The sequence below is a fragment of the Chiloscyllium punctatum genome, chromosome 27 (genome assembly GCF_047496795.1).
Source record: "Chiloscyllium punctatum isolate Juve2018m chromosome 27, sChiPun1.3, whole genome shotgun sequence".
NCBI classification, from domain to species: Eukaryota; Metazoa; Chordata; class Chondrichthyes; order Orectolobiformes; family Hemiscylliidae; genus Chiloscyllium; species Chiloscyllium punctatum.
The window spans coordinates 74653928-74675336 of NC_092765.1; positions in this window are offsets into that span (position 1 = coordinate 74653928).

Here is a 21409-nt window from a genome sequence, read left to right on the forward strand (position 1 = left end):
TTGTACTCTCGTCCTTTCAAATTGCAGATTAAAGCTTCTTATATTATGCTCACTACCTCCTAATGGCTCTTTCACTTCGAAGTCTCTGATCCAATCCGGTTCGTTGCACAACACCAGATCCAGAATTGCCTTCTCCCTGTTAGGCTGCAGTACTAACTGTTCTAAGAATCCATCTCTGAGGCACTCCTAAAGCTCCATTTCTTGTGTTCCAGTACCATCCTGATTCTCCCAGTCTACCTGTATGTTGAAATCCACCATAACAACTGTAGTAATATCTTTGCGACAGTCCAATTTCAGCTCCTTATTCAACTTACACTCCACATCCAGACTACCGTTTCGGGACCTGTAGATAACTCGCACGAGGGTCTTTCGACCCTTAGAATTTCTCAGCTCTGTTCATATTGACTTCACATCCTCTGCTTCTAAGTCCTCCTTCGCAAGGGACTGAATACCATTCCTGACCAACAGGGCCACCCCACCCCTCTGCCCGTCAGTCTGTCCTTACTATAGAATATAACATTGAACATACATTTCCCAGGCCCTGTCCACTTGAAGCCACGTCTCCGTTATCCCCACAACATTGTAACTGCCAATTTCCAAATGAGCCGCAATTTCTGACGTTTCGTGCATTCATATATAATACTTTTAATTTGTTACTGCCCTCACCCTTCCTATCAATCCCTATTTCACTTGACCTTACGGCATGATCCCTTTGTCAGTTTTCTGCTACATTTATTCCGTTGTCTTTCTTCACTTCTCTTGTTCTAACTTTCCCTTCAATTTCCTTATTAAAATTCCAGCTAGTCCCCCCACCCCCGCTATTCAGTTTCAATGCAACTGCAGTGACAAACCTGCCTGCCAGAATGCTGATCTTCCATCTATTAAGCCGCAAGCCGTCCCTCTTGTATAGTTTATCCTTACTGCAAAACATACTCCAGTGATCCAAGAATTTAAATCCTTGCTTCCTGCACCAGTTCCCCAGCCACTCATCCAAGTCAATTATCTCCCTGTTCCTGTCCTCTCCAGCCCGAGGAACTGGAAGCAAACCAGAGATAACCACACTAACCGTGCTGCTTTTCAGCTTTCTTCCGACTTCTCCGAATTCCCGCTGTAGAATGTTCCTCCTCCTCTTCCCGACATTATTTGTGCCGACATGTACCACCACCTAAATAACCTCACCTTCGCCCTTGAGCACTCTGTCTGCGATATCCTTAATCCTGACAGTAGGAAGGCAATACACTATCCTCAAATCCCGCCTGTTGTCACAGAAACCCCGTTCAGTTCCTCTCACTGTGGAGTCCCCTATTACCACGGCTCTATATGATGTCTGACTCCTCGCTCTGCCTCCACGCCAACTTTTGATTGGCCGACCTGACTGCCTCGCGGACTGGCAGTGTCGTCTGTCTCTACTGTTTCCAAAAGATTCAACCTATTCCTAATAGATGCTTCCACCAGGGTCTCCAGCACTTGTCTCCTCTCTGCCTTCCTCACCGTCTTCTCCTTTATAGTATGCTCGGTTTAATCACCTCGCTGAAGATACTGTCCAGATAGATCGCGTTCTCTTGGATGAGCGTGAGGTCATCGAGTTCTTTCATCAGTGCTGCAATATGCTCTGTCAGAAGCTGAGCGTGTACACACTTTCCACAGTTATACGAGCCAGATACACCAGAGTCCTTGACCTCCAACATCATGCACATATCTCACTGAATCAGCTTGGCAGTCATGTCTTCACCCTCTTCAACTGTGGCGTAATCACTTCACTCAACCTCCTTGTCGAAGACTCCTGAGCTAAAGACTCGCTTTTTTCTCAACAGAGAATTAATTTTTGGTGCAAGTCTGCGGACTTTCAAAGGAGGAGGCCCCACAGTGTAGATTAGATTACTAACAGGGTGGAGACTGGCCCTTCAGCCTTCAAGTCCATTCTGACCTGCTTCGGCACATCCACCCACAACAGGAAATTTAGCAAGGTCAATTCCCCTAACCTGCACAGCTTTAGCTGTGGGAAGAAACCAGAGCACACTGAGGGAACCCCCGCAGCAAATCTGCAGACTCCACATGGACGGTCATCTAAGGCAGGAACTGAACCCAGGTCTCTGGCGCTATAAGGCAGCAGTGCTAACCACTGCGCCACTGCAGGACCTGAAACATAGAGCGCACTTACTTAAATAACAGTCGATCAACTTCCCAAACAGCCTCTGCGCTCCGACTTCACTTCCGCCCGCTCCCACCGCGCTCTGCTGCACCCTGACCCTGTCACACTCCCTGCAATCAGAGTCGACCTGTCACTGTCACGCTCCATCATCACCATAACGATCGCCCCTCACACTTATTCTGTCACCATCTCCTTGATGCCTCGCACTCATCCGTCACTGTCACACTGTTTCCCTGACGCTCACAATCACACCATGACCCTGACCCGCTCACACTGACTCCATCACAATAACCTTGACCCCGTCGCACACACTGTGTTACTCTCACTCGGAACCCCTCAAATTCACTTGGACACCGTCAACCTGACCCAGATACACTCACTCGCTCCCTGACCTCCTCAGTCACTCTGTCACCATCACCCTGAGCCATTCACATTCACGACATCATTGTCACACGCACACCCTGACATTGACTCCATCCTCACCACCCTGACCTTCTCACACTCACTCCATAACCATCAGCCTGACTCCCTCAGACTCACTCCATCACAGTCACGCTGACACCCCAACACTCACTCTGTCTGTCACTCTGACACGCTCACATTCACCTAGTCACTGACATCTGCAAACCCCACAGTTAGTCACTGACACCTGGATCCCTCACATTCATTCCGTCACCGTTTCCCTGAACCCCGCATATTCACTCTGTAATTGTCTCCCTGAACCACTCACGCTCACTCTGTCACCCTTTCCCTGACCGACTCACACTCACTCCGTCATTGTTTCCATGACCCCCTCACGCTCACTCCATCACTGTTGCTCGGACAGGGTCGCAATCACTAAGTCACCATCACCCTGAAACCCTCGCAGTCAATGCATCAGTGTCAACCTGACAGACATACATGCACTACGACCCTGATATGCTGATGCACTCACCATCGCTCTGAGCCCCTCACACTCTCTCTGTCCCCGTCACCCTGACCCCGTCGCACTTATTCTGTCACTGGTTACCTGACGCACAAACGCACATTCTGTCCCTGCCATGCTGAGGCGCTCACAGTAACTCTGTCACGTTCACCCTGTGCCCCTCACAATCTGCCTGTCCCCGTCACCCTGAGGCCCTCACACTGTCTTTGTCCCTGTCACCCTCACCCCCTAACACTGACTCCATCTTTGTCACCCTGACGCCGACAAACTCAATCCGGCTCCGTCACCATCGCCACCATCTCTCACACTGTCGCAGTGGTCCCATTGTACTCACTCCATCAGGGTCACCCTGAACCCATCAGACACACACCATCACCGTCACCCTGACCCCCTGTCCCTGACCCATTCACACACACTCTGTCACCATCATCCGGAACCCCCTAATTCATTCGGTCACCATCAAGCTGACCCGTCACGCTCACTCCCACCATGACCACCTCACAGTCACTCCTTCACTGCCACCCTGACCCCCTCACACTTAGTGCATCACCGTCATCTCATTAACATTATTCCGATACCGTCACACTTTCTTCGTCACGGTCACCCTGACACCTTCACAATCACTCCGGCACTGTCTCTCTGAACTTCTTACACTCACTACATCACTGTCAACTTGACGCCTTCACACTCATTCCGTTATTATTGCTGTGACCCTCTTACACTCACTCCATCTCTGTCAGCCTGGCACCCTCGCACTCACTATCATTTGTCACCCTGGCACCGTCGCACTCACTCAGTCACTGTCACCCTGGCACCATTACGCTCACTCTGTCACTGTCACCCTGATGCCCTCACACTCACTCCGTCATTGTCACCCTGGCACCCTCGCATTCACTCAGTTACTGACGCCCGGATACCCTCACACCCACCCAGTCACCATCACACGGACCCCCTCACACTCACTCCGCCATTGTTTCCCTGACAGGGTCACACTCACGCAGTCACCATCTCCCTGAAACATTCACACCCAATGTATGAATGTCAACCTGATGGAAACATACTCACTCCATCCCCGTCACGCTGAGGCACTCACAGTCTCTCTGTCCCTGCCACGTGGAGGCACTCACACAGTCTTTGCCCCCATCACCCTGTCCCTATCACACTTACTCCATCATCATCACCCTGGCCCACTCACACTCACTGTGTCACCATCTCTCATAAATCCTCAAACTCACTTCGTCCCTGTAACCCTGACCATCTCACACTCTCTCAATCAGCATCAACCTGACACCCTCACACTCACTCCACCACCGTCCTCCTGACCCCTTCACGCCCACTTATCTCTGTCACCCTGACCACCTCAAAATTGCTCCATCTTGTCACTCAGTTCCGTCACCATGGCGTCCTCACACTGGCTTGGTCACTGTCACACTGACGCCCTCACATTCACATCACCCTGACCCCATCACACTCACAACGTCCCATCACTCTGACCTCCTCACACTCATCCGTCACTGTCTCCCTTGAGTCATCATATTCATTCCATCACTGTAACCTATGACATTCACGCACATGCCAACATCGTAACCCTGGCACTTTCACACTCACTCCATCAGCATTACGCAGAAATCCCCACACTCACTGTCACCATCACCCTGACCCCCCCCTCAGTCTCTCTCGATTACCATCACCCTGATGTCCTCATCCTCACCCTCACTCCAGCACAATCACCCTGACCCCATCACGCACTCTGTCACTGTTTTCCTGACAACCTGAAACTCACTCTGTCACCGTCATCCTGAACCCCTCAAACTCACCCATTTTTTGTCGCCGTCTCCCCCTCACGCTGACTTAATCTCCCTCACCCTAACCTTCTCACACTAACTGTGTCATCAACCTTACTCCATCACACTCATTCCATAACGATCAGCCTGCGCACTCAATGCAGTTTGTCACCACCACCAAGACCCCCACACGCTCACTGAATCACCATCACCCCGTCACCGTAATACTGATGCCGTCACACTGATTCCACCACTGTCTCCCTGCCATTCTCACACTCACTCTGTCACTGTCAGCCGAACCCCCCTCACACTCAATCCATCACCATCACTCGGAGCCCCTCAACACTCATTCCATCACCATCACCCTGACCCCCTCACACTCTCACTGTCACCCTGATCCCGATACATTCACTCCGTCATGGTCACCCTGACACACTCACACTAACTCCATCACTATCACAGTGATCAGCTCACACTAACGTCTTCACTGTCACACTGACCCCCTTGCACTAACTCTATCACCATCACACTGCCCCCACATACTCAGTCCATAACTGTCAACCTCAATCCCTGACTCTCACGTTGTCACCATCACATTGGCTCCAACAAACTCACTCCCTCACCGTCACCCTGATAGCTTCACACTCACACCGCCTCGATCACACTGAGCCCATCACACTCAGTCCGTCAGAGAAACCCTGACTAGTCACAATCACAAGCACCCTGACCCACTCACACTCACTCATTCACTATCACTATGAACCCCACACTCACTCCATCATCGTTTCCCAGATCCCCTTACACTCACTCAGTAACAATCAACCTGGCACCCTCACACTCATTCACTCATTGTCAACCTGACACCCAAGCACTATCTCCATCACCACCACACTACCTACACTACACTTAATCCATCACTCTCACCCACAACTCCCTGACACTCACTTTGCCACCGTCACACTGACCACCATCAGAATCACAGCCTGACTCACATCCTGATACCCTCACTCTCACTCCATCTCTGTCACGCTGACCCCATCACACTCAGTCCGTCACAATTAACGTGACTCTTCACAGTCATAGGCATCCTGACACCCTCACACTCACTCAGTCACCGTCACCGTGTCCCCTCACATTCACTCCTTCACTGTCACGCTGACCCCCTCACAATCACTCTGTCGTCCAGATCCTTAACACTCTCTCCATCACCATCACCCAAACCCAATCACACTCAGTCATCCCGCCACCCTGACCCCCTCACACTCAAAACCTCAATGCCATCCTGACCACCTCAACCTCACTCTGTCCCCTGACCATCTCACATTCATTCCATGTCTGTCACCCTGGCCACTTCACTCAAACTGTCACCATCATACTGGCACCATCACATTCACTCTGTCATCGAAACCCAATTACATTCAGTCCGCTCAGACTCCTTTAGCCCCTTCGCACTCAAACCCTCAAAATCATCCTGACTACCTCAGATTAACTCTGTCACAATGAACCTGACCCCCTCGTACTCACTCCGTCAAAGACAACTTTACCCCCTGCACGTAGTCAGTCACTGTCACCCTGATCATCTCACACTCACTCTGTCACTATCATCCTGACCCTCACACACTTATTCCATCACTATCAGTCTGAATCCCACACATTCACTCATTGACTATCTTTCTGAAACCCTCACACTCCCTCCGTAACTGTCATGCTGTCCACCTGACACTCACTCCATTACCGTCGCCTGCCCTCCTCACACTCATTCTGTCACCCCGATCCCCTCACACTCACTCTGGCATTGTCACCCTGACCTTCCAACACACACTTTGTCACAATCGCCCTGACACCGGCATTAACTTTCTTCCCCTGACTCTCTCGCAGTCACTTAGTAATTGTCACCCTGACTCCCTCACACTCACACTCTCATCCTGACAACCTCACACTCACGCACTGACGGTCACCTGACCCCTCGCACACACTTCATCACTGATACACTTACCCCCTTACACTCACTCCTTTACTGTCACACTCACTCCATGACACTCCATATGTCATCGTCACTCTGTCCCCTTCACACTCTCTCCTTCACCAGCAGCCTGACACCCGCACACTCACTCCATCAGGGTCATCCGGATCCCCTCGCACTCACTGCAAACCCCTCACCATGATGTCCCCAAACTCACCCGTCACTGTCACCTTTACCTCCGTGCATTCACTCTATCACTGTAATATATGATACCCTCACACTTACTCCATCACCGTAACCTTGGCACTCTCACATTCACCATGCCACCATCACAATGACCCACTCACACTCACTCCATCACCGTCACCCTGAATGCATCACACTCACACCCTCAATGACTCCATCGTAGACACTCAGACCCCCTTATTCTCACACCTTCACTGTCACACTCTGACATGCAATCTGCCGCCTTTATCATCAGCCTGACACCCTCACACTCAGGCCATCGCCCTCACCCTGATCTGATCACATTCACTCCATCACTGCTACCTATAATCACTCCGTTGCCCTGACCCACTAATAATCACTCAACTGCCATCACAATTACCGCCTTATACTCAGAATGTCACTGGCCCATGCATATCGTGACATGCACTCTCTCACTGTCACCCTGACCCAATCACACTGAGTAGGTTCCATCACGCTTTTCGCCTTACACTCACAACATCACTGTAACTTGAGCCTCTCACAATCACTCCATCACCATCACCCTGATTCCCTCACACTCACTCCATCACTGTCACCCTGACCATCTCACGCACACTCCGCCAGGGTAGCCATAATACTTTCACAATCACTCCATCACCCTCAACTTGGCCTCCTCACACTCATCCGTCACTGTCATCCTTAATTCCTCCCATTTACTCGAACACCATGACCTATGATACCCTCACACTCACTCCATCAGTATTACCCAGAAACCCTCAGAATCACACTTTCACTGTCATCCTGACATCTCAAACTCAGTCACGGGCACCTTGACCCCTTCACACTCACTATCATCCTGTCCTCCTCACGCACACTCATTACTGCCACCCTTACCCACTCCCACTAACACCATCACCATCACGCTATTCCCCCACCCTCGATCTGTCAATGTCTTCCTCAATCCGAAACTCACATTGGTACCGACACACTGATCCCATCACACCCACTCCCTCTCCGTCACCCTAACACCTTCACACTCACTCTGTCTCTGTCACATCGACCCCAATAACACGCAGTCCATCAAAGTAAACGTGTCGTCACAATCACAGGCACCCAGACACCTCACACTCACTGAGTCACAATCACCGTGTAGACTCACATTCACCCTGTCACCGTTTCACTGATCCCCTCACACTTATTCCACCACCATCAACCTGATATCTGACACTCACTCGGACACAATCAACCTCACCCCTTCATTTTCACTCACTCACTGTCACCCTGACCCCCTCACACAGACTCCTTCGCTGTCACCCTGACATCCACGCAATCACTCCTTCATCCTGAGCCCCACACACTCACTCCGTCACTGTCACCCTGATCATCTCACACACACTCCGTCAGGGTCACCGTGACACTCTCACACTCACTCCATCCCCCTCACCCTGACCTCCTCACACTCATCCGTTACTGTCATTCTTACCTTCTCACATTCACTCCATCACCTTAAACTATAACAGACTCTCAATCACTTTGTCACTGTCACCCTGACGCCCTCAAACTCAGTCACAGGCACCTTGACCCCTTCACACTCACTCAATCACTGTCATCTTGTCCTCCTCTCACACACTCAGGTACTGTCACCCTGACCATTTTGCACTAACTCCATCACCTTCTACCTAATCCCGCTACCCTCGCTCTTTCACTGTCACACTCACTCCGAAACTCACATTTGTACCGTCACACTGATTCCATGACACTCACTCCCTCACCGTCACTCTAACACTCTCACACTCACTCTGTCTCTGTCAAGCTGAGCCCATCACATTTAGTCCATCGAATTAACCCTGTAGTCACAGTCATAGGTACTCTGACCCCTCACACCCACTAAGTCACAATCAACGTTCACCTGTCACCGTTTCCCTGATAACCTCACACTCATTCCATCACTATCACACTGATACCTCATACTCACTGAGACAAAATCAACCTCACCTCCTCACATTCACTCATTCACTGTCACCCTGACCCTCTCACAAACACTCCTTCGCTGTCACCCTGACCTCCTCGCAATAACCCCTTCATCCTGAGCCTCACACACTCACTCTATCACTATCATCCTGATCCCCTCACGCTTACTCCGTCACTGTCACCCCAATCATCTCAAACATACTACGTCAGGGTCACCTTGACATTCTATCACTCACTCCATCCCCCTGAACCTGACCTCCTCACACTCATCCATCACTGTCATCCTTACCTTCTCACTTTCACTCCATCACCTTAACCTAGAACACACTCACACTCACTCTGTCACTGTCACCCTGAGGTTCTCAAGATCAGTTGCAGGCACATTGACCCCTTCACATTCACTCAATCACTGTCATCTTGTCCTCCTCACACACACTCAGGTATTGTCACCCTGGCCCACTCGCACTAACGCCATCACCTTCAAGCTATTCCCCCTACACTCGCTCTTTCACTGACATCTTCACACCGAAACTCACATTGGTACCATCACACTGATCCCATCAGACTCAGTCTCTCACCGTCACCCTAACACTCTCACACTCACTCTGTCTCTGTCACGCTGAGCCCATCACATTCAGTCGCAATTAGCGTATACTCCTCACATTCACCCTGTCACCGTTTCCCTGATCTGCTCACACTCATTCCATCACTATCACCCAGATACCTCACACTCACTGAGACAAAATCAACCTCACCTCCTCACATTCATTCATTCACTGTCACCCTGACCCTCTCTCACACACTCCTTCGCTGTCACCCTGACCTCCTCGCAATAAACCCTCCATCCTGAGCCTCAGCCTGAGCCTGTAGTCACAGTCATCGGCACTCTGACCCCTCACAGTCACTGAGTCACAATTAGCATATACTCCTCACATTCACCCTGTCACCGTTTCTCTGATCCCCTCACACTCATTCCATCACCATCAGCCTGATACCTGGCACTCACTCGGACACAATCAACCTCGCCCTCTCATATTCACACACTCACTGTCACCCGAACCCCCCCACACACTTCTTCGCTGTCACCCTGACCTCCTCGCACTCACTCCTTCATCCTGACCCCTCACACTCACTCCATCACTACCACCCAGACCCAATTGCACTCAGTGCACCACGCCACCTGACCCTGTCACACTCAAATCCTTAATGTCATCCTGACCATCTCAAACTTACTCTGTCCCCAGGCCACCTCACACTTCTCCATCTCTCTCACCATGACCCCGCACACTCATTCTTTCACTGTCAGCCTGACCTCATTACATTCACTTTGTCACCCAGACCCAATCACACTCAGTCCTCCCTGCCACCCTGACCCCCTCTCACTCAGTCAATCACCGTCACCCTGACTCTATCACAGAGCCTCCTTTAGCAATCGTCTTACCCCCTCGCACATAGTCAGTCACTGTCACCCTGAAACCCTCACACTCTCTCTGTAACTGTTCCACTTCTCAGCCTCACAGCCACTACATTCTGTCACCCTGATCCCCTCACACTCACTATGCCACTGTCATCCTGACCCTCTCATACACACTCTGACACCATCACCCTGACCCTCTCACACTCACTCTGTCATTGTCATCCGGACCCCCTCACATTCTTTCCGTCACCCTCATGAATTCACACTCACTCTGTCACACTGAAGCCCCTTACATTCACTCCGCTCTCATCACCCCGACCCTCTGACGCACATTTTGTCACCATCGCACTGAAGCCCTCACTCTCATTCCATCAGTATCATACTGACATCCTCCATCTCACTTCATCACAGTTCCGATGGCACCCTTAAACTGTCTCCATCACTGTCACACTAACAGCTTACACGCATACTCCCATCATCGACACACTGATTCCCCTATCGCTCACTCTGTCACTGTCACACACTAACACCCTCACACTCAATCTGTCATCGTCATTCTGACATCCTCACGCTCACTTCTTCACCACCAGCCTGACACCCGCACACTCACTCCATCACCGACACCCTGACCCCCTCACACTCACTCAGTTACCGTCACCGTGAACGACCATCTCTCATTGGTCACCGTCAGATTTTACTCTGTTACTGTCACGCTCACTTGCTGACTTTTCACTCTGTCCCCGATACCGTGACCCCATCAGACTCCCGCAATCACAGTCATCTTGAACCCATCACACTCACTCCATCACCGACAATCTGAATCACTCACTCTCACGCCATCATTCTGACTCGGTCGCACATATGCACCCTCCCTATCACCCTGACCCCTCAAAATCAATCTGTCAGTGTCACGCTGACTTCCTCACACTCACTCCCCAAGGATCCCCCAAACCCCTCACACTTCCTCTGTCACTGTCACCCGCAGCCCTCTTACTCACTCCATCCCACTGACCATCCTCATAATCACCACGTCACTGTCACACAGGCCTCCTCACACTCACAGTCACTGTCACTCTAAACCCCTCAAACTCACGCAGTAACAGGCAACCTGTCCCCCTCATAAACATTCAGTCACTGTCACTGTGTCCCCATTACACTAATTCCCTCACTGTCACCCTGACCCCTCGCACTAACACAATGTCCATCACACTATACCTCCACACTCAGTCACTGTCACTCTTAACTCCCTGACACTCACCTTGTCAAGTCACACTAACTCCATTAGAGTCAGTCCACCATTGTCACCGTGACCATCTCACGCTCACTTTGTCACCTTCACACTGACCTCCTCACACTCAGTCCATCCCTGCCACCCTGACATCCTCAGTCACACTCCATCACTGCCACCCTGAACCCCTCAGTCTCACTGTATCACAGTAAGACTAGCATCCTCAAACTCTCTCCATCACCGTAACCCTGAAACGCTCACACTCACTCCATAACCGTCACTGTTACATTTCCTTCCTCACACTCACTCCATCACCGTCACCCTAACACTCCCACACTCAACTGAGTCACTGTTGCTCTGACTCCATAACACTCAATATGTCACAGGTAACCTTTACCCACTTACTCCCAATTAGTCACCGTTACCCTGAACTACTCACACTGCCTCTGTCACTGTCACCCTGATCCCATTCCACACTACCCCGTTACTGTAACCCTGACCATTTACACTGATTCTGTCGCTGTCACAGTGACTGCCTCACAATCACTAGCTCACCATCACACTGACCCGCCTCACGCGCACTCCATCGCCCTCACCCTGAAGTGATCACATATACTCCATCACTTCTACCCTGGCTCCCTCACACTTCATCAGTCACATTGACGCCCTCACTGGCACCCTGTCCCCTCGCTGATCACTTCATCACCCCTACCCTGCCAACCGTCATACTCGCACTGTCTCCCTAACCCCTTCACATTCTTTTCCTCACCGTCACTCTGACCCCCTCAGAATCACATCATCGCCATAACCGTGAATCCCTCACACTCACTCCATTTCTATCAACCTGACCTTATCAGACACCCTCCCTCACCATCCCCGTGAACCCATCACACTCACTCTGGAACTACCACCCTGACCATCACACTCACTGTGTTGATGTCACCCTGGCTACTCACACACTCTCACTCCATCTCTGTAACTCTGAACACCTCACACTTACTCCACAAAAATCACCTTGAACCTCACACACACATTCCGTCACTGTCAACCGGTCCACCTCACGTGCACTCCATAATCGTCATCCTAACGCCATCACACTCACTCCGAAACTATCACCCTGTCACCTCACACTCACTCCGTCAGTGTCACCCTGGCCACAGCACGCTCACTCTGTCACTGTCACTCAGACCCACTGACAGGCACTTGGTCATTATCACCCTGACCCACCCCCACTCACTCTGGAACTATTTCCCTGACCCGTCAGACTCACCCCGTTTACGTCACCCTGGCCATATCACACTTACTCCATCTTTGTCATTCTTGCCACATCACATTCACTGCATCAACCCGATTTCCTCATAAGCACTCTGCCTTCGTCACCGGGATCCCCTCACACTCACTCCATCACTGTCAGCCTAACCTCCTTCCCCTCACACACACTCAGTCACTGTCATCAAGACCCGCTCACACTCACTGCATCACTGTCAGCCTGACGCCATCAATCTCAGTCCATCACCTTCACCATGACCCCCTTACACTCACTCCGTCACCCTGGCACACTCACACTCAAACCATCATTGTCTCCTAGACCTTGTAACAATAACTCGTTCTCTGTCACCCTAATTTCCACACACCCACTCCATCACCGTCAGACTGACCCCTCACACTTACTGTGTCACTGACACACTGACTCCCTCAGACTCACTCCACCTTTGTCTCCATGACTCACCAACATTCACTCTTTTACCATCACTCTGAAACCCTGATATTCACTTTGTCCCCCTGATATTCTCACACTCACTCCATAATCGTCACAATCACCCATCACATTCTCTCTGTCACCCTGACCCCCTCGCACTCACTCTGTCATCCTGACCGCCTCTCACTTTCTCTGCTGTTGTCAGTCTGACCCTCTCACGCTTACTCTGTCACCATTCCCCTGACCCCCTCATACACACTCTGTCATTATCACCCTTACCCGCCTCACTCTCACTCCATGGCCCTCACCCTGATCTGATCACATTCACATCATCACTGCAACCCTGACTCCTCTCACACTCACTTCCTTGCGTTGACCCACTAGCTAACACGCCATCCCCGTCATACTTACCGCCTTACACTCAGTCTTTTACTGGTCCACGCACACACTGACACGCTCTCTGTCACTGTCACCCTGACCCAATCACACAGAGTCCATTCCAGCACAAATTTCTCATTCCATTCACTCCATCACTGTAACCTAAGCCACTCACACTCACTCCATTACTGTCACCCTAACCGCTCACGCTCACTCTATCAGTGTAACCTGAACCACTTTCACTCACTCCGTTACTGTCATACTGGCCCCACTCGTTCTCACTTCATCACTGTCAGCCTGACCCCCTTACACTCACTCTGTAACTATCACCTCGAGTCCCTCACACTCAGTCCATCACGTTCAACTTGAACTCTTCAGTCTCATTCCATCACAGTAACGTTGGCACCCTCAATCTCTATCCATCACCATCACTCTGACCACGTCACACTCACTCCATCACCATGACGCTGACGCCCTCAGTCACACTCCGTCACTGTCACCCTGACCCCCTCAGTCTAACACTGTTACCATTACCCTGAACGCCTCTCTCTCACTCTGTCACCGTCATCTAAACTGATCACACTCAGTCACTTTCACCCTCACTCGCTGACTCTCACTCTGTCTCCATCACCGTGACCCCATCAGACGCACACACATTCTGTAACTGCTAACCTGACCCACTGACATGCCCTCCATCACTTTCATCCTGACCTCCTTACACTCAATCTGTCACACTCACCCTGTCCCCATCAGACTCCCTCCGTCACCCTGACTTCTAACACTCACTCCATTCACCTCATCCTGACCTCTTCACACCCTATCCCTCACTGTCACCCGACTACTTCACAATCCCTCATCACTGGAACCTTGACCACCTCAGACTCACTTCGTCACCATCACCCTGACCCAACACATTCACTCTGTCACACAAACCCAATCACACCAGTGCACCCGCCATCCTGGCTCCCTCCCACTCAACCCTCAAAGTCATCCTGCCAACTCAGACTCACGTTGTCACCCTGGCCACCTCACACTCGCTCCGTCACTGTCACCATGAACCCCTCAAACTCACTCAGTTATAAGAACCTTGACCCACTCACACTCACTCCATCACCTTTACCCACACCCCTTCACACTCACTCCGTCACTGTCACCCTAACCCCCAAACGCAATCCCTCATTGTCACCCAGACCACCTCACACACACTCTGTCACCATCACCGTGAATACCACACACTGACTCCGTTACTGCTACCCTGATCTCTATGCACTCACTCCATCTCAGTAACCGTGACCCCTCACACTCTGTCAATTTCTTCCTGACCACCTCACACTCACTCCATTACTGTAACCCTGAAATCCTCACGCCACATTCTGTCACCATCACTGTGAACCTCATACACGCCCTCCATCCCAGACACCCTGACCTCTCACACTCACTCCGACACTGTCAACTTGACCCCCTCACACTCACACCGTCACTGTCACCCTAAGCCCCTGACACTGACTCCATCACCGTCAACCTTGCCCCCTCACAGTCACTCTATCAGTCTTCCTGACCACCTCACACTCACTCCATCACTCTCACCCTGACCTCGTATCTCTCACTCAGTGAACCTAACTCTGAACCTCTCAGACTCACTTTAACACTGTCACCTTGACCCCCTCACACTCATTCTGTCACAGTCTCGCTTACATTCGCACTCACTTCATTGCACTGTCACACTCAGAACTGCCCTCAAACCCCTGCACCATCACACTCATTTCCTCACTCAATCCCCCACTATTACGCTCACTACTGTGCTCCCTCATCAGTACCCCACATGATATCCGAACGTCACGCTCAATCTCACGCTTCATCTACCAATGTGCCGCTCACTCCCGTGCATATACCTCACGTAGAGCTGACTCACCAGCACACTTCCCTACCCTCACGCTCGCTCGCCACACACTTGCTAAGCACCAATTTCATCCCCTTACACGCTCTCCTACATTCTTACTCATTCCCCTGCTCACTGTTCCACCACAACACTCATTCGACTGGACATGCACACAGAGTTGTAGTCACTCACCTGCACAATTCCTCACCATCAAGATCACTTCTCTGTTTGCTCCCCAGCTTTTTCTCTCACTCATGCAAGTGGTGCCCCGCCATCATACTCTCTTTGCGGCACACTCCCCAACCATCACGATCACTCCCCTGTATACTCCCCCATCGTCATTCTCACTTCCCTGCACATGCCTCCACCATTATGCCCATATTTTTGCACATTCGTCCACCATCACTCTCACTTCACCGCACACTCCCCAACACAATGCTCACTCCCCTACACAGTCCGCCACCATCTCCATCACTCTGCTGCACACTCCCCGAGCATCTGCCTCATTAGCCCCAACATCAAGCTAACTTCCCCACAATCTCATCCACGTCACACTTACTGCTCTGCGCACTCACCCACTATCAAACTCACACCCCTGCACTCTCCACACTATCACGCTTACCACCCTGCACACTGACCCACAGTCATGCTCATTCCCCCACACTCTCCCCCACACTCACACTCTCACAACCGCACCGTAACGCTCACTTGCCCACTCGCCCCTACCATCGCACCCCCACGCACACGCCCCTACCATCATATTCACCGCCCCACACACACCCACAGCAACATGCTCATTCTCGCACAAAATCCGCCACTTTACACTTTCTCCTCTGCAGTTTCACCCAATGTCATTTTAATTTGCCCCCACACTCCTACACTGTCACACTCAGTCAACCGCACACTCTCCCACCCTCACGCTCACTCTCCCTCCCACTCCCACACATTGAAGTTCACTCTCCCACACACTGCCCCAGTGCCACACCCTGTTAACACCACACTCATCCACCGTCACTGTCACTCCCCTATCCACCATTGCACAATTACACAAACTCCCCCACGCACTCTCCTACCATCACACTCCCTCCCCCCATGCACCACTTCCTTTGCATCCACTCCCCGGCATACTCCTCCACCGTTACACTCTCACCACAACACCCTCACGCACCATCCCACTGACTCCTGCACACACTCATTCACCCTCATACATTCTTGCCTGCACACTCACCACCATCATTCACACTTCCCCGCACACTCACCCACCATCACAAGCAGTCACCCGCACGGTCCACTTCCGTCCAGCTCATTCCCACACTTGATGTCCAACCGTCCAGCTCACTTCACCACACACTCCCCCACAATCCCTCTCACTCGCCACATACACCACAATCTCATGCTCACACCCTTGCACGTCCTCTCACTGTTATTTTCATATTCCCCGCACACTGCCCCAGTGTTGCTTTCATTCCAACGTGCACATGCCACCGTCACACTCACGTCTCCGTGCACACTGCTGCTATCATGCTCACTCCCCATCAGATACTATGCAGTCACTCTCACCTCCCTGCACACACCAATACCATCACACCTACTCCTCTACATGGTCCCCCACCGTCACACACAATCCACTAAACATGCACACCCACTATCACAATCAGTGTCCTGGATCCTTCCCCACGGTCATGCTCACACTCCAATCAGACACGCTCCCCGCTCACTGCCCCACCGTTATGCTCACTCCCTTCCCAAAAACACAACTACAGAGCTTTCATTACCATGTACACTTCCCCCACCATCACATTCACTGCCCCGCACACTACTCTGTGTTATGGTCATTCACCCAACACTCCACCACCATCACACTCACTTTCCTGCACTCTCCCTCACCGTCACACTCACTCGCCTGCATAATTTAGCATCATCACACTTACATCCCCACACACTTCTCCAACGTCACCCTCTCGCCCCATGCATACTCCCACCATGAGACACCCGCTGTTGCAAACTCTCCCACTGTCATTCCCCTAAACGTTCACGCACCTTCATGCTTACTCCTCACACATTTCCCACCCTGACGCTGACTCCCTGACACACTACTCTACCGTCATGCCTACTTGCTGCACACTCCCTCACCATCACGGTCACTACTCCGCCCACACCAACACTGACAGAATCAATCCCTCACACAATCCCCCACTACCATACGCAGTCCCTCTTGTTTCCCGACTGTTATACCCACTCCCCCGCGCACTCCCCCACCATCAGTCTCACCCATATATTCCCCTCCATCATACCAACTATCCCATCATCATGCTGACTCCCCACAAACTCCGCCAACATTCCCCAATGCATTCTGCCACTGTCACACTCCTTTCCCAAACACTGTTCCATCATCACGCTCACTCTCCATGCACACCCCCCACTGTCACACTTACTCACCAGCCTACGCTCCCACCATCACACTACTCCCCCGCAGACTCCACCACTGTCATGCTTACTCCCTGACACATCCTCTGTGGTCATGCTCACTGCCTCACACTGCCGCAATGTCGCACTCATTCAGCAGGAGTCTCCATCAACATCACACTCACTCCCCTGTATACTCCAATATGATCATGTTCACTCACTGCGCTCTGTCCCATGGTCACACACAGTCCCGCAATCATTCCACCACCACATTCACTCCCAAACATTACTGCACACTCTCATTCACCTCCCCGCACATTTGTCCACTGTCACGCTCACAATCATCTTCACTGCCTTGCCCACGTCCCCACTTTCACACTCACTCCGACACGCCCCCGCACTGGACACCCACTCTCAGTACTCTCCCCCACGGTCACTGCCTCTTCCCTGCACATTCCCAAAACCATCACGCTCATTCCACCTTCCTCTCCCTCACTGTAATGTTCTCCTCCTGCACACTTCTCCACCTTCACTCTCACTCCTCTGCACACACACCCACCATCACACTCACTCACCCACACACTCCCTGACCATCACGCTCACTCCCTCACATATTGCCCCACCATTATACTCACTCCCTCACACTCACCACCAATGTCATGCATGCACTCATACACTCCCCCACTGTCACATTTACTCTGCTGCATTCTCACCCATGGACAGGCTCGCTCATATGCACAAATGCAACGTCACTTTCACTCCACCTGCACACCTACATCGTATTGCTTGCTCCCATGCAAGCTCCCATACTGTCAAACGCACACCTTCAGACAGTCCACTACCATTGCAATTACTCCCCACATGTTTGCCCACCATCTAACTCACATCATTAAATCCCTCCGCCATCATGTTCACACCCCCATACAGTCCCCCACTGTCATGCTCGTTCCACCACTCACTGCCTCACCGACAAGCATACTCCCCACACATATGCCCACCATCACCCTGACTCACTCACACACTCTCCACCATCATGCTCACTCCCCTGAATGCTCCCCACAGTCACATTTACTCTCCCATATAATTGACAATGGTCACATTTACTCCCCTGCACACGCTCCCAAAATCACACTCACGACCATGCATATGCCCCCACCGAATGCTCACTTCCCTACACACCGCCACACCATAATGCTCAATACCCCGCACACTGTCCTAATGTCACACACATTCCCCTGCACTCCTTCCAAGTGTCCCACTCACTCTTCCACGCACAACCCCGCCGTCACATCCATTCCTCAGCTCTCTCTCCCACTGTCCTACCATCTCCCTAGCAAACTTGCTTCCATCACACTCATTCCCCAGACACTCCCCCACCATCACACTCACTCTCTCCACACTCTTCTTCAATATCACCCTCTCTTCCCAACACATGCCCAAACCATCATGTTCACACTCCTGCTCACTTCCCCACTGTCAAGCTGACACCCCCACAGGCTCTGTCACCGTCACGCTCACCCCCGCACTCACCGACCAACGTACTGCCTCCCCACCCTCTCCCCTCAACGTTACGCTCTCTCTCCTCCCACATGCCCACATTACCATGCTCACTCCCCCACGCAGTTCACCAACATTATGCTCAATTTCTTGTACACTTCATCACCATAACGACTACCCTGCTGCACGCTCCCCACCATCACACTCACTCCTCCACATACTCTCTCATCATCACATTTATTTCCCCGACACTCTTCTCCACCGTGACACGCTCTACCCTTCCCATGCCAACACCATAGCCCTCACTCGTCCGCACATTTCCCCAGCATCATGCGACGTCATCGCCAAACTCACACACCCACACATTCCCCGCCATTACTCTCCCTCCCCACACACTCATACCGCATCACACTCTCTCCCCGCAAATGCCCACACTCTCATGTTCACTCTCCAGACTACTTCACCACAATCGCACACTGTCTCCCGCACACTACCCCACGATCCCACTCAATCACCCCTCACAGTCTCCCACCATCATGTTCATTGCTCGGACACTCCAGCACCATCACACCGACTCTACTGCACAGTCCACAACGTCACGCTCATCCGCCTGGATTCTCCCTCACCATTATGATCACTCTCACCCGCACACTCCCTACCCTAAGCATTGGTCATGTACCCGTCCCGAGTTCATTCTCTCGAACTGGCTTTTGATCACATTCCTACTCAGATCAATGAGCAACAAGAATGGGTTCCACACAGTCTCTGCCGTATGAAGCAGCCAGTTGCCCAACGCCCACCCTTTAGCCCCTGCCGCAGACGATGGAGCCTCCCCCGTTATTACCTCCTTCTTACGATTAATGCTGTCACATTCACCGAGCAAATACGTTTGTCCCAAGCCCCAGTCTATTAAGTGAGGAACAGCCTGACATGCCTCATTCATCTTTGCTCCCCCAGCATCGGCCTGAATATTCACACCCTTCTTCTTTTCCCCAGAAACGGGATGAAAAGAGAGGATTCGTGGAAGAGAGAATTGGAGAGAGGGAGTTTGGGAGGTAACGAGTGCAGAACGCAGAGAGCGCAGGAGAGTGGGGAATGGATGGACAGTGAAATAGATTGTAAATGGAAGACGGAGTGAGAGACACAGAGGAACAGTGTGAGCATAGGAGGGAGATATGGATGGAGAGGGAAAAAGGCAGAGAGATGAATTGTGCAGAAGACCAGGTCAGAGTGGGGGGACGCAGAGGTGAAACGAAGGACAGAGTGACTTAAACCCACCTGCTGAGTTCAGGCCCATTCCCTTCCCTTCCTGTGGACTAGGACTTGGGGCTGAGTCTGTCTCTCACCAGCCCAGCTTCTTGAAAGCAAAAGCAAACAACAATAACATTCACTCTGCTGCTTGGCGCTTTTTAATGAACATTATTGTTGTTTACAAATTGAAGTGATGGAGTACAGTCAATGGCATGTTGCTTTTGCTCATTGGCCCCTAATTTGTGAGAAACATTCTCATGTGTCCCCGTAACCCCACTGTGGTGTAATGTGGGACAGACAAGAGCTACCCTCAGTCTGTTAACAGCGAGACTGACTGCTTCATCCCTGAAAACTCTGCACTGATATGAGGAAATCCTGGATGCACTGATCAACGACTGAATTGGATTGAGTGTTGAATTTAGGCAAATGGGTATTTCAGCACATTCTTCAGAAGCTGTCTGAACTTATTCTGTGTCATTGCATAAATCGCAGTGTCTGTGCAGCAACTGAGGAGCTGCAGCATGAAGACCAATTCCCGCAGATAAGGATGGAGATATATAGGGGTATTCACAATGTCCTCAATCCGGATCCACATAGAATACAACATAAATATTGACCACAGCACGATGAAATTGGCCGAGATCAAAAACAG